Source organism: Bufo gargarizans, chromosome 6 (assembly GCF_014858855.1).
Source record: "Bufo gargarizans isolate SCDJY-AF-19 chromosome 6, ASM1485885v1, whole genome shotgun sequence".
Taxonomy (NCBI): Eukaryota; Metazoa; Chordata; class Amphibia; order Anura; family Bufonidae; genus Bufo; species Bufo gargarizans.
Window position 1 is genome coordinate 244,048,270 of NC_058085.1, and position 14,904 is coordinate 244,063,173.

A 14,904-nucleotide genomic window follows, 5' to 3' on the forward strand; every position below is an offset into this window, starting at 1 on the left:
TACAAGTTTGAAAAACGCCTCCCCCTTCCCCCCCCATTTGTGTTTTATTAAAGGGGTTGTCCGGGTTCAGAGCTGAACCCGGACATACCCTTATTTTCACCCCGGCAGTTCTCCTGAGCCTGGCATCGGAGCATCTCCTGCTCCGATGCGCTCCAGTGCCCTGCGCTAGATCGCGCAGAGCACGGGCTCTTGTGTTTTCAATAACACACTGCCGGGCGGTAACTTCCGCCCAGCGGTGTGTTCGGTGACGTCACCGGCTCTGAGGGGCGGGCTTTAGCTCTGCCCTAGCCGTTTTACTGGCTAGGGCAGAGCCAAATCCCGCCCATCAGTGCCGGTGACGTCACCGGGCTGCCTGTCAGCCCCATAGAGAGCCCCGGTACGTCACCGGAACTCAGAAAAATGCATTTGCCCTGCGCCATTTGGCGCAGGGCAAAGGAGAGCATCGGAGCATGAACTGTTCCAATGCTCATGTCAGGGGGGCTGCCTGGGTGAAAATGGAGGTATGTCCAGGTTCAGCTCTGAACCTGGACAACCCCTTTAAATTTCCAAACAAACAAGACGACAAAGTTAGAGGTAAGAGGTAAACCACATATACAGATAGCTCACAGGTGAGCAATGCCATTTTGGCATATAGTGCATAAACTGATACCATAATAATGAAATGTGACTGAGCTATCATATATAAGTATATAAATAAGACTCTACTATCAAATAGATATTCAGGTAGTAAGGTTAGACAACTTCTGATGGAATGCCAGGTTTTGCAGTTTAACATTAATATCTTTATCCAGCCATGAATGGTATATCAATAATACAGGTATGGCAGCCATCATCAAGAGAGTGCACTTATACACATGTTTGAAAAAGGGCTGTAAGATCTTTAAGCCCAAAACATAGCTGTATTATTGATGAATCGTTTATGGCTGGATAAATAAAGATATTCATGTTAAACTACAAAAGTCTGAAGTCTATGAGAAACTCCCAAAAAAGCCTTAGCTCCAGATGATTGCTGTGGCTAGTGTTCACATACAAGAAGTAAAGTCAGAATAGTCTGAATACTATTGAAAAAGAAAGTAGCTATGAATTGGAATAAGAAATGGGGGTCAACATGGGGTAGTAAAGGGGGAAAAAAGAGGGTTATTGTGGAAAAAGTGCATGGACTGCCTTGTCAAGACCACCAGGCAAGAGCACAGCAGGTAGTCAGATGGCATAAATTAAGGGAAAGCCATTCCTCCAAGATGGTTTTACGGGCCACTCTGGAGATGAAGAGTAATTTTTTCACCATTTGCGTGCATGGTGGTCTAAATGGCCCAAATGGCACATGAGGGTGTGAGGGGAATAAAGTTTACCAGATGAGCAAGAGCGCAAGATTCAACCCTCTTCCAAAATTGTTGGATCAAGGGACATCCCCAGAAGCAGTGGAAAAAGCCTGTGTCTGATTGTGTGCATATAGGACACGTGGAGGTAGGAGTGTTCCCAATGAGAAAGTCCCGCATCAGTGAGACATAAGCTCACTGGCTGTACTCACCATCCCTGGTCTTCTTCCGTCCCCCGCTTTGTGTCCTGACACAAACAGTGTCAGGACCTAGTGCAAGTAGGTGCGCACTATGATCTGACACTGTGCGCTGTTGGGTCACAGTCCCACGTGGCGGGAAGAAGACCAGGGAGGGGCAGCGGCGTCTGGAGCTGGAGAGGTACAGTAAGGCCTCACGCACACAACCGTTGTTTGGCTCCGCATCCGAGCCGCCGTTTTGGCAGCTTGGATGCGGACCCTTTCACTTCAATGGGGCCGCAAAAGATGCGGACAGCACTCCGTGTGCTGTCAGCATCCGTTGCTCTGTTCCTTGGCCCCGCAAAAAAAATAGAACATGTCCTATTCTTGTCCATTTTGCGGACAAGAATAGGAATTTCTACAATGGGCCGCCCGTTCCGTAAATTGCGTCTGCTTCTGTTTTTTGCCGATCCGTGGTTTGCGCACCGCAAAAAACTGCACTGTTGTGTGCATGAGGCCTAAGTCTGATCTGAGGTCTGATTGGGGGGTCAGAAGAACTGTAGGCTGGGGGGTCTGATTGGTTGCTGGGGGCTCATCTGAGGCTAATGGAGGGTGGGGAGGGTCCGATGGGAGGCTGATGTAGGCTGGGGGGTCTGATGGGAGGCTGATGGAGGTGGGGGGGTGGATCTGAGGCTGAGAAAGGGACAAAGGCAGGAAGAGTGAAAGCTGGGTGAACCCCTCTCTGGACCCCTTTGGATGAGCTTAGCCGCCTGCCATTAATGCCAAATAAAGAAATAAAAAAACTAAATTTATTAATTCTCAACGTAAAAATTAGACTCCTATATTATAGACTGCTATATATAATGCGTGTTAATCACATAAATGAATAATATATGAATAATACAATGTGTACAATAAAGTGAACAAGTATACCAGATAAAGATCGTAGAAATCGCACCTCCTAGATGCAATGGCGTCCGCATACACCATCGTGTTTCCTTGAGCGTCTCCGTTCCTTCACTGCGCATGCCCAGATTCGCGTCATCCTCTCTGTCATACAGCTTTCATGTGACGCATGCGTTACATCCTAGTTACACCAGAGGCACCATTTTAGCAAAGGGCAACATTGCCCAACAATTACATAGATATAATGCATAAGTGCCTTCAATGAGCAGAACACTTTCCTATATATGATATATTCAGCCGCAGTAGGTGCATCCTACTAAATCAGCATGTGAGGAAGGCGCCAACTTTGTCAAGATGGATCCTACCCACTACGCAGCATGTGTCAGAGGGGGACACGTCAATGTACCCAACCGGCACCGCCAGCTTAATTGCTGAAAAAACGCAGCCTTAAGAGGAATTCTTAGAGGAAAGCATTGCAAATAGAAATAAGAGAAAATATTTTTTCTTTTTATGTCTGGAAATACGCAGTGAGAAGATTTTAGATGTTGCAGCACAATTCCATTGTCATCAAAGAGGGCCAGTTCAACGATCTCCATCCAAACTTATTATAAAATCACAATATAGTTCTAAAAGGCAAAGAGAAATTGACAAATTAACTACAGATCAATTACTCCGTATAATATACATTTTTGGTATTATCACCGTTTCAAGGCACAGATATACCAAACTAAGAAGGAAGAACAACACATGCTGGGAAAATCTGGTTCAGCCTCAAAACAGACTTTTCATCTAAATTCTACATTAAGCCCTATTGGGTGCAGACTATCAAGGACATGAATCCATCTTAATTCTTGCTTTTTCAAGATTGCCAGACGGTCGCCACCTCTCCTGGGCATTGCAATATGGTCGATTATCCAGCATCTTGGATCCCGTTCACCATGATGAAGGGATCCAAAATGTCTGGAAACCGGTAAATCGGTGCGGCTTTTCCTAATTTAATTCCTATGATTGTTTAACCTAACCTTCAGTTCTGTAGATGTTTCCCCTACATATATTAGATTACATGGACATGATAGAACATAGATTACGTATGATGACACACAGGTCAGATGGAATCTAATGGGGTATTCTTTTTTTGTAAGTGGATGCACAAAAGATTTTGACTTGCAGATATAGCGGCAGTTGACGCAGTTGAGACACGGGAAACATCCCAGTCCCGCCTGCGTCAACGGCCGCTGAATGACATGTCTTTTAGGACCTACATCTGCTTTAACCAGATAATCTCTTATATTTGATTGACAATGGAATTGTGCTGCAACATCTAAAATCTTCTCACTGCGTATTTCCAGACATAAAAAGAAAAAATATTTTCTCTTATTTCTATTTGCAATGCTTTCCTCTAAGAATTCCTCTTAAGGCTGCGTTTTTTCAGCAATTAAACTGGCGGTGCCGGTTGGGTAAATTGACGTGTCCCCCTCTGACACATGCCGCGTAGTGGGTAGGATCCATCTTGACAAAGTTGGCGCCTTCCTCACATGCTGATTTAGTAGGATGCACCTACTGCGGCTGAATATATCATATAGGAAAGTGTTCTGCTCATTGAAGGCACTTATGCATTATATCTATGTAATTGTTGGGCAATGTTGCCCTTTGCTAAAATGGTGCCTCTGGTGTAACTAGGATGTAACGCATGCGTCACATGAAAGCTGTATGACAGAGAGGATGACGCGAATCTGGGCATGCGCAGTGAAGGAACGGAGACGCTCAAGGAAACACGATGGTGTATGCGGACGCCATTGCATCTAGAGGTGCGATTTCTACGATCTTTATCTGGTATACTTGTTCACTTTATTGTACACATTGTATTATTCATATATTATTCATTTATGTGATTAACACGCAAGGATAAGGTTCTTGTGATGCGGATCTCTTAGGCCCCTTTCACACGGGCGACTTTTCCGTGCGGGTGCGATCCGTGCGGCGAACGTATGGCACCCGCACTAAATCCTGACCCATTCATTTCTATGGGGCTGTGCACATGAGCGATGTTTTTAACGCATCACTTGTGCGTTCAGTTGAAATCGCAGCATGCTCTATATTTTCCGATTTTGACGTGACGCAGGCCCCATAGAAGTGAATGGGGTGCGTGAAAATCGGATGGCATCCGCAAGCAAGTACGGATGCCGTGCGATTTGCACGCACGGTTGCTAGGAGACCATCGGGATGGAGACCCGATCATTATTATTTTCCCTTATAACATGGTTATAAGGGAAAATAATAGCATTCTGAATACAGAATGCATAGTAAACCAGCGCTAGAGGGGTTAAAAAAAATAAAAAATAATTTAACTCACCTTAGTCCACTTGCTCGCGAAGCTGGCATCTCCTTGTGTCTCCGCTGCTGATGAACAGGACCTGGGGTGAGCTGCTCCATTAAATATCGGTTAAGGACCTTTGATGACGTCACTCCGGTCATCACATGGTACGTCACATGATCTTTTACCATGGTGATTCACCATGGTAAAAGATCATGTGACGACCGGAGTGATGTCATCGAAGGTCCTTAACCGATATTTAATGCAGCAGCTCACCCCAGGTCCTGTTCATCAGCAGCGGAGACACAAGGAGATGCCGGGCTTCGCGAGCAAGTGGACTAAGGTGAGTTAAATTATTTATTTTTTTTTTTAACCCCTCTAGCGCTGGTTTACTATGCATTCTGTATTCAGAATGCTATTATTTTCCCTTATAATCATGTTATAAGGGAAAATAATACAATCTTCAGAACATCAATCCCAAGCCCGAACTTCTATGAAGAAGTTCGGGTTTGGGTACCAAACATGCGCGATTTTTCTCACGCGAGTGCAACGCATGACAATGTTTTGCACTTGCGCAGAAAAAATCGCGCATTTTCCCGCAACGCACCCGGCTCTTATCCGGGCAAAAAAAATGACGCCCGTGTGAAAGAGGCCTTAAGCACAAGTCACTTTACGCACATGCACTTTGTTTATATGCAACATATGTTTTTAATTTATTCATGATTGTAATCAAAATACGATTGGTTAGTCACTTTAGACATGCCTTTATATGTCGTCATTTTCACTGTTTCTATGCTGGAAGAAGGCTCTTGTGAGCCGAAACGTCGCAAAGTTGCCATAACATGGGTGAATAAAGTTTCACTTATTTTTCACTTTTATCTGGAGTGCAGTCCTATTTTTCTCAAGCCATATTGTTGGGGCATTGCTGCTGCCCTTGTGGATTTTGCACCCCAGTCTTGGGTGGTGCTCCCGCTGGATTTTCATATATATATATATATATATATATATATATATATATATATATATATATATATATATATATATATATATATTAGTACAGACCAAAAGTTTGGACACACCTTCTCATTCAAAGAGTTTTCTTTATTTTCATGACTATGAAGGCATCAAAACTATGAATTAACACATGTGGAATTATATACATAACAAAAAGGTGTGAAACAACTGAAAATATGTCATATTCTAGGTTCTTCAAAGTAGCCACCTTTTGCTTTTATTACTGCTTTGCACACTCTTGGCATTCTCTTGATGAGCTTCAAGAGGTAGTCACCTGAAATGGTCTTCCAACAGTCTTGAGGGAGTTCCCAGAGATGCTTAGCTCTTGTTGGCCCTTTTGCCTTCACTCTGCAGTCCAGCTCACCCCAAACCATCTCGATTGGGTTCAGGTCCGGTGATTGTGGAGGCCAGGTCATCTGGCGCAGCACCCCATCACTCTCCTTCATGGTCAAATATCCCTTACACAGCCTGGAGGTGTGTTTGGGGTCATTGTCCTGTTGAAAAATAAATGATGGTCCAACTAAACGCAAACCGGATGGAATAGCATGCAGCTGCAAGATGCTGTGGTAGCCATGCTGGTTCAGTATGCCTTCAATTTTGAATAAATCCCCAACAGTGTCACCAGCAAAGCGCCCCCACACCATCACACCTCCTCTTCCATGCTTCACGGTGGGAACCAGACACGTAGAGTCCATCCGTTCACTTTTTCTGCGTCGCACAAAGACACGGTGGTTGGAACCAAAGATCTCAAATTTGGACTCCTCAGACCAAAGCACAGATTTCCACTGGTCTAATGTCCATTCCTTGTGTTCTTTAGCCCAAACAAATCTCTTCTGCTTGTTGCCTGTCCTTAGCAGTGGTTTCCTAGCAGATATTCTACTATGAAGGCCTGATTCACACAGTCTACTCTTAACAGTTGTTCTAGAGATGTGTCTGCTGCTAGAACTCTGTGTGGCATTGACCTGGTCTCGAATCTGAGCTGCTGTTAACCTGCGATTTCTGAGGCTGGTGACTCTTGGTCTTCCTTTCCTGGGGCGGTCCGCATGTGAGCCAGTTTCTTTGTAGCGCTTGATGTTTTTTGTGACTGCACTTGGGGACACTTTCAACGTTTTCCCAATTTTTTAGACTGACTGCCCTTCATTTCTTAAAGTAATCATGGCCACTCGTTTTTCTTTGCTTTTTTCTTGCCATAATACAAATTCTAACAGTCTATTCAGTAGGACTATCAGCTGTGTATCCACTTGACTTCTCCACAACGCAACTGATGGTCCCAACCCCATTTATAAGGCAAGAAATCCCACTTATTAAACCTGACAGGGCACACCTGTGAAGTGAAAACCATTTCAGGTGACTACCTCTTGAAGCTCATCAAGACAGTGCCAAGAGTGTGCAAAGCAGTAATCAAAGCAAAAGGTGGCTACTTTGAAGAACGCAGAATATGACATTTTCAGTTGTTTCACACTTTTGTTAGGTATATAATTCCACATGTGTTAATTAATAGTTTTGATGCCTTCAGTGTGAATCTACAATTTTCATAGTCGTGAAAATATAGAAAAATCTTTGAATGAGAAGGTGTCCAAACTTTTGGTCTGTACTGTGTGTGTATATATATAAAAAATATAGTGTATGTGTGTATAGAGATACACCACCATGGTAGAAGTTTTAAGAGAGAGAGAGAGAGAGAGAGAGAGAGAGAGAGAGAGAGAGAGAGAGAGAGAGAGAGAGAGAGAGAGAGAGAGAGAGAGAGAGAGAGAGAGAGAGAGAGAGAGAGAGAGAGAGAGAGAGACTGGAGTACAATAATATATGGTTAAGGGGAGGTAGTTAATGTCTCATCTGGACAAGGCAAGGGACTGACAGGTCCTGTGGGATCCATGCCTGGTTCATTGTTATGAACGTCAGCTTGTCCACATTGGCTGTAGACAGGCGGCTGCGTTTCTCTGTAATGACACCCCCTGCCGTGCTGAATACACGTTCAGACAAAATGCTGGCCGCCGGGCAAGCCAGCACCTCCAAGGCATAAAAGGCTAGCTCTGGCCACGTGGACAATTTAGAGACCCAGTAGTTGAATGGGGCCGAACCATCAGTCAGTACGTGGAGGGGTGTGCACACGTACTGTTCCACCATGTTAGTGAAATGTTCCTCCTCTGCCTTGGCCTTGGGCTTCCACTTGTTCCCCTGTGACATTTGGGAATTCTCTCAGTAGCGCGTCTACCAACGTGCGCTTGTACTCGCGCATCTTCCTATCACGCTCCAGTGCAGGAAGTAAGGTGGGCACATTGTCTTTGTAGCGTGGATCCAGCAGGGTGGCAACCCAGTAGTCCGCACACGTTAAAATGTGGGCAACTCTGCTGTCGTTGCGCAGGCACTGCAGCATGTAGTCGCTCATGTGTGCCAGGCTGCCCAGGGGTAAGGACAAGCTGTCCTCTGTGGGAGGCGTATCGTCATCGTCCTGCCTTTCCCCCCAGCCACGCACCAGTGATGGACCCGAGCTGCGTTGGGTGCCACCCCGCTGTGACCATGCTTCATCCTCATCCTCCTCCACCTCCTCCTCATCCTCATCCTCCTCGTCCTCCAGTAGTGGGCCCTGGCTGGCCACATTTGTACCTGGCCTCTTCTGTTGCCAAAAACCTCCCTCTGAGTCACTTCGAAGAGACTGGCCTGAAAGTGCTAAAAATTGCCCCTCTTCCTCCTCCTCCTCCTCCTCCTCCTCCTGGGCCACCTCCTCTTCCATCATCGCCCTAAGTGTTTTCTCAAGGAGACATAGAAGTGGTATTGTAACGCTGATAACGGCGTCATCGCCACTGGCCATGTTGGTGGAGTACTCGAAACAGCGCAACAGGGCACACAGGTCTCGCATGGAGGCCCAGTCATTGGTGGTGAAGTGGTGCTGTTCTGTAGTGCGACTGACCCGTGCGTGCTGCAGCTGAAACTCCACTATGGCCTGCTGCTGCTCGCATAGTCTGTCCAGCATGTGCAAGGTGGAGTTCCACCTGGTGGGCACGTCGCATATGAGGCAGTGAGCGGGAAGGCCGAAGTTACGCTGTAGCGCAGACAGGCGAGCAGCAGCAGGATGTGAACGCCGGAAGCGCGAACAGACGGCCCGCACTTTATGCAGCAGCTCTGACATGTCGGGGTAGTTGTGAATGAACTTCTGCACCACCAAATTCAGCACATGCGCCAAGCAAGGGATGTGCGTCAAACTGGCTAGTCCCAGAGCTGCAACGAGATTTCGCCCATTATCACACACCACCAGGCCGGGCTTGAGGCTCACCGGCAGCAACCACTCGTCGGTCTGTTGTTCTATACCCTGCCACAACTCCTGTGCGGTGTGGGGCCTGTCCCCCAAACATATGAGTTTCAGAATGGCCTGCTGACGTTTACCCCGGGCTGTGCTGAAGTTGGTGGTGAAGGTGTGTGGCTGACTGGATGAGCAGGTGGAAGAAGAGGAGGAGGAAGTCGAGTAGGAGGAGGTGGCAATAGGAGGCAAAGAATGTTGCCCTGCGATCCTTGGCGGCAGAAGGACGTGCGCCAATCAGCTCTCCGCCTGGGGCCCAGCTGCCACTACATTTACCCAGTGTGCAGTTAGGGAGATATAGCGTCCCTGGCCGTGCTTACTGGTCCACGTATCTGTGGTTAGGTGGACCTTGCCACAGATGGCGTTGCGCAGTGCACACTTGATTTTATTGGATACTTGGTTGTGCAGGGAAGGAACAGCTCTCTTGGAGAAGTAGTGCCGGCTGGGAACAACATACTGTGGGACAGCAAGCGACATGAGCTGTTTGAAGCTGTCTGTGTCCACCAGCCTAAATGACAGCATTTCATAGGCCAGTAGTTTAGAAATGCTGGCATTCAGGGCCAGGGATCGAGGGTGGCTAGGTGGGAATTTACGCTTTCTCTCAAATGTTTGTGAGATGGAGAGCTGAACGCTGCCGTGTGACATGGTTGAGATGCTTGGTGACGGAGGTGGTGGTGGTGTTGGTGGTACATCCCCTGTTTGCTGGGCGGCAGGTGCCAACGTTCCTCCAGAGGCGGAGGAAGAGGCCGAGGCAGCAGCAGCAGAAGAGGTAGCAGGGGGAGCCTGAGTGACTTCCTTGGTTTTAAGGTGTTTACTCCACTGCAGTTCATGCTTTGCATGCAGGTGCCTGGTCATGCAGGTTGTGCTCAGGTTCAGAACGTTAATGCCTCGCTTCAGGCTCTGATGGCACAGCGTGCAAATCACTCGGGTCTTGTCGTCAGCACATTGTTTGAAGAAGTGCCATGCCAGGGAACTCCTTGAAGCTGCCTTTGGGGTGCTCGGTCCCAGATGGTGGCGGTCAGTAGCAGGCGGAGTCTCTTGGCGGCGGGTGTTCTGCTTTTGCCCACTGCTCCCTCTTTTGCTACGCTGTTGGCTCGGTCTCACCACTGCCTCTTCCTCCGAACTGTGAAAGTCAGTGGCACGACCTTCATTCCATGTGGGGTCTAGGACCTCAGTTCTGTATAGCTTCAATCTTGTCAACTTGGGGCTTGACTACCCCTCTCCCAATAATGTAACCCAAGTACTTGGCTTCTTCGAGGCCAATGCTACATTTCTTGGGGTTTGCAGTCAACCCTGCTCTCCTCAAATAATCAATCATTGACTGTACTTTGAGTAGGTGTGTTTCCCAGTCTGCACTGTGTATCACTATATCATCAAGATAAGCAGACGCGTACTGTCTATGTGGTCTTAACACTCTGTCCATTAGCCGCTGAAATGTTGCAGGGGCCCCATGTAGTCCAAAAGGCATAGTTACATATTGGAATAGGCCGTCAGGTGTGGAAAATGCTGTCTTCTCTTTGGCAGCGTCCGTTAGGGGTATTTGCCAATAACCCTTTGTCAGGTCTAAGGTCGTAATGTAACGGGCTGTACCAAGTCGGTCTATAAGTTCGTCCACTCGTGGCATAGGGTATGCATCGAATTTAGACACAGTATTTAACCTCCTAAAATCATTACAGAACCTTATGGTGCCATCAGGTTTTGGAATTAACACAATTGGGCTTGACCATTCACTATGAGACTCCTCAATTACTCCCAACTCCAACATATCTTTTACTTCTTTTGAGACTGCTTCTCGTCTGGCCTCAGGAATACTATAAGGTTTTACATGGACCTTAACCCCAGGTTCAGTTATGATGTCATGTTTTATGAGTGATGTCTGCCCTGGCTTTTCTGAAAAAAAATTCTCTGTTCTGAGCGACCAACAATCTAGCTTCCTTCTTTTGGACATCGGACAGAGTTTTGGCTATTCTGACAGCAGGTATTGCTGCCCCATTATTGATGGTTGGAGCAAGTGCTGCTGCCAGGACTGGCCGGTCCTTCCAAGGTTTTAACTGATTTATATGGTAAATCTGTTCTGGCTTCCTTTTACCTGGTTGGTATACTTTATAGTTCACCCCACCTACTCTTCCAATTATTTCAAATGGACCTTGCCATTTAGCTAAGAATTTACTCTCCACGGTAGGGACGAGAACTAGTACTCGATCCCCTGGCGCAAATGTTCAAATCTTGGCCCCTCAATCATAAATCATTTTCTGTATTCCTTGAGCCAATTCCATATGTTCCTTAACAATTGGCATGACTGATGAAATCCTGTCCTGCATCTGGGACACGTGCTCTATTACACTTTTGTACGGTGTGACCTGTCCTTCCCATGTTTCTTTAGCCACATCTATTAAACCACGTGGATGTCTACCATATACAAGCTCAAAAGGTGAAAACCCTGTGGATGACTGTGGAACCTCCCTTACAGCAAACAGCAGATATGAGAACAAAAGGTCCCAATTTTTGCCATCTTTATCTACCACCTTTTTCAGCATTTGTTTTAGGGTTTTATTAAATCTTTCAACCAATCCGTCAGTTTGGGGATGATAGACTGACGTACGTAGCTGGGTAACTTTAAAAAGCCTGCAAAGCTCCTTCATGACATTAGACATAAAGGGCGCCCCTTAGTCTGTGAGTATTTCTTTTGGAATACCAACCCGACTAAACACCTGGACCAGTTCTTTTGCAATGGTCTTTGATGAGGTATTGTGCAAAGGTATGGCCTAGGGGTAACTGGTAGCATAGTCCATTATGACTTAAGATATGCTGGTGACCCCGAGCTGACTTTATTAGGGGACCCACTAAATCCATCCCAATGCGCTCAAAGGGTATTTCAATAATCGGCAGGGGCACCAAAGGGCTCCGGAAATGGGGCATAGGGGCTGTAATCTGACACCGAGGGCAGGCTTCACAATATGCTTTAATGTCTCCATGCATTCCAGGCCAGAGAAACCTCTCTAAAATCCTTTCAGTAGTTTTCTGGATCCCCAAATGGCCACCCATAATGTGTCCATGTGCCAGATCCAGAACAGTTCTCCGGTAGGGCTTTGGGACCACTAACTGCTGTACCACCTCCTCTCTCTTCTTGTCTATCTGATACAACAAATCGTTCTCTAGAGCCATGTAGGGAAAAGCCAGCCTAGCACCGGACTCCACAGGATTCCCATTTATCACTTTTATATTCTCTCTGGCCCGTGTAAGGGTGGGGTCCTTCATTTGCTCACTTTGAAAGTCGTCTTTCCGAACGTCTAGGTCAGGCATACCCTGAAGTGCTACCCCTTCAGTCTCAGTCTCTCATGTGGACTCATCTAGATCCCCTACCATAACAGAGAATGGAAAAGGGGTGGAGCTATCTGCCGATAGCTCAACTACATCCCCTAGTGGGGAATCCTCTAATAGTTCTGGGCCTATATCGGATGCTGTCAATATCTGCGGTGTACTTCTTTTTGTTTCCAACTTGGATTTCCATAATTTCCAAAAATGTGGAGAATCTCTCCCAAGAATAACCTCATGCAGTAGTGCTGGGACTACTCCAACTTTATGACACACAGACCCATAGGGTGTGGTAATATAAGCAAGAGTAGTCTGGTATTCACATACATCCCCATGCACACAAGTCACAGTGAACGTGTCTGATTGACTGTCAGAGGGGGCTATAAGGCCTGCTTTCACCAGAGTTACTACCAGAGTTACTCCCTGAGTCTAGCAGCGCAGTCACACGCTTATTATCCACTTTTAATTCACACAAATGTTTTTCCGCACTGTCTGAACCTGCCGCAGCACACACCACTTGCGCAAACATTGACATGCGTTTTTTCAAAAAGGCAACATCACATTGCATAGGTTCAGTAGTCATAGGACAGTTCACTGCAATGTGTCCCAACCCATTACACCGAAAACATGTTATGGGACCTTTGTTTAGTCCAACATTATACCCTTTGAGCTTTCCAGAGCCCACAGTCTCGTTGTCTTCTTCACTTAGTCTTTACATTTCTCCCAGTTCCCTTAAGCCCCGGAACAGTCTTACCCGGAACCCTCGGACTCCGTGGGGCTGAGAACTGAGAGAGTTATTTAGAAGATTCTCAGCTGCAGAGTATCTCTCCACCAGGTCAATAAGCTAGTCTGCTGTATTCGGGTCCCCGTGGCTCACCCACTTCCTTAGGGCTGGGGGTAGTGACCTCAGGAACTTGCCGAGGACCACACGCTGCACGACGTCAGGTGCTGATAGCATCTCGGGTTGTAGCCGTTTTCGGGCCAAATGGATGAGATCGAACATCTGCGAGCGTGGTGGTTTGTCCATTTTATATGTCCACTGATGTACTCGTTGTCCTCTAACTGCTAGGGTAACACCTAGCCGAGCCAGGATCTCAGACTTAAGTTTATCATAGTCCTGGGCAGCCTCAGGTTCCAGATCAAAATAAGCTTTTTGCACTTCACCTGCAAGAAACGGGGCTAGCAGTCCTGCCCACCGTGGCTTTGGCCACACTTCCCGCACTGCTGTCCTATCAAATGTAGCCAGGTAAGCTTCCACATCATCCTCTGCTGTCATCTTTTGCAAAAAATGACCCACATGGAAAGTTGTCTGCTCTTTTCCTGGCTGTACCACTGGAAGACTTGCCACACGCTGCACCACTTCCTGCAAGATTTGTCTGTCTTTATTTGCGGCCTCTATCGGGGTGGTTAGCTGTGCAGACAGTAAGCGGTTTGCTTCTTGCTGGGCTGCATTTGTACGCTGTTGTTCTCTGGTTACCTCCTGCTGGGCTGCATTTGTACGCTGTTGTTCTCTGGTTGCCTCCTGCTGGGCTGCCACAGACTGTATCAGGGCCTTTACTACGTCATCCATTTTCAGACTTTTAACGTGTTGCCCGCTCCAAGCCACCACTTGTGGGGGGATAAGCTCGGGATCGCCTTTGCTGGGGTCAAAGGACACTTGTCTGTTTCACACAATTCCAACCAGCCACCAAGGTAGAAGTTTTAAGCTGGCCTGGAGCCAGGTTTATTGAGCAGGTTGCACAAATAAAATAAAACAAGAAAAGAAATGTCTTGCCTGTTCGGCACTTACTAAACATTAGAGGTTCCTATCTATCTGCTGGAGGGCTTCTCCCAGCCAGCTCACAAAACAATGCTTCAGCAACCTAGTACTCACAGTTTGCTCACTCACACAGACATGCTTTCTGTGTCCCCAGGCAGAGAGAGAGAGAGAGAGAGAGAGAGAGAGCCTGACCTCCTAGCTCTGTTATATCCCCACCCTCAGTGCTGCTTCATTAATTACCTCAGGGGTGAGATTCTTTCAGCTGCTACTTACATAGGAGAGGAATCTAGGGGAAATTTACCTCCCTTCCACTACCAATCCAGCATTGGTATCACAAAATATATATAATACACTCACCTAAAGAATGATTAGGAACACCATACTAATACACCATACTAACACATACTATTGGACCCCCTTGTGCCTTCAGAACTGCCTTAATTCTACGTGTCATTGATTCAACAAGGTGCTGATAGCATTCTTTAGAAATGTTGGCCCATATTCATAGGATAGCATCTTGCAGTTGATGGAGATTTGAGGGATGCACATCCAGGGCACGAAGCTTCCGTTCCACAACATCCCAACGATGCTCTATTGGGTTGAGATCTGGTGACTGTGGGGGCCATTTTAGTACAGTGAACTCATTGTCATGTTCAAGAAACCCAATTTGAAATGATTCAAGCTTTGTGACATGGTGCATTATCCTGCTGTAAGTAGCCATCAGAGGATGGGTACATGGTGGTCATGAAGGGATGGACATGGTCAGAAACAATGCTCAGGTAGCCCGTGGCATTTAAACGATGGCCAAT

The 14,904-nt window shown here is 46.7% G+C and overlaps 1 protein-coding gene across 2 annotated transcripts in view; it reads left to right on the forward strand.

Annotated features, from left to right (window-relative positions):
- Nucleotides 1–14,904, forward strand: part of LOC122940240 (protein phosphatase Slingshot homolog) — a 215,846-nt gene that overhangs the window by 41,652 nt on the left and 159,290 nt on the right. The window lies entirely within an intron of this gene.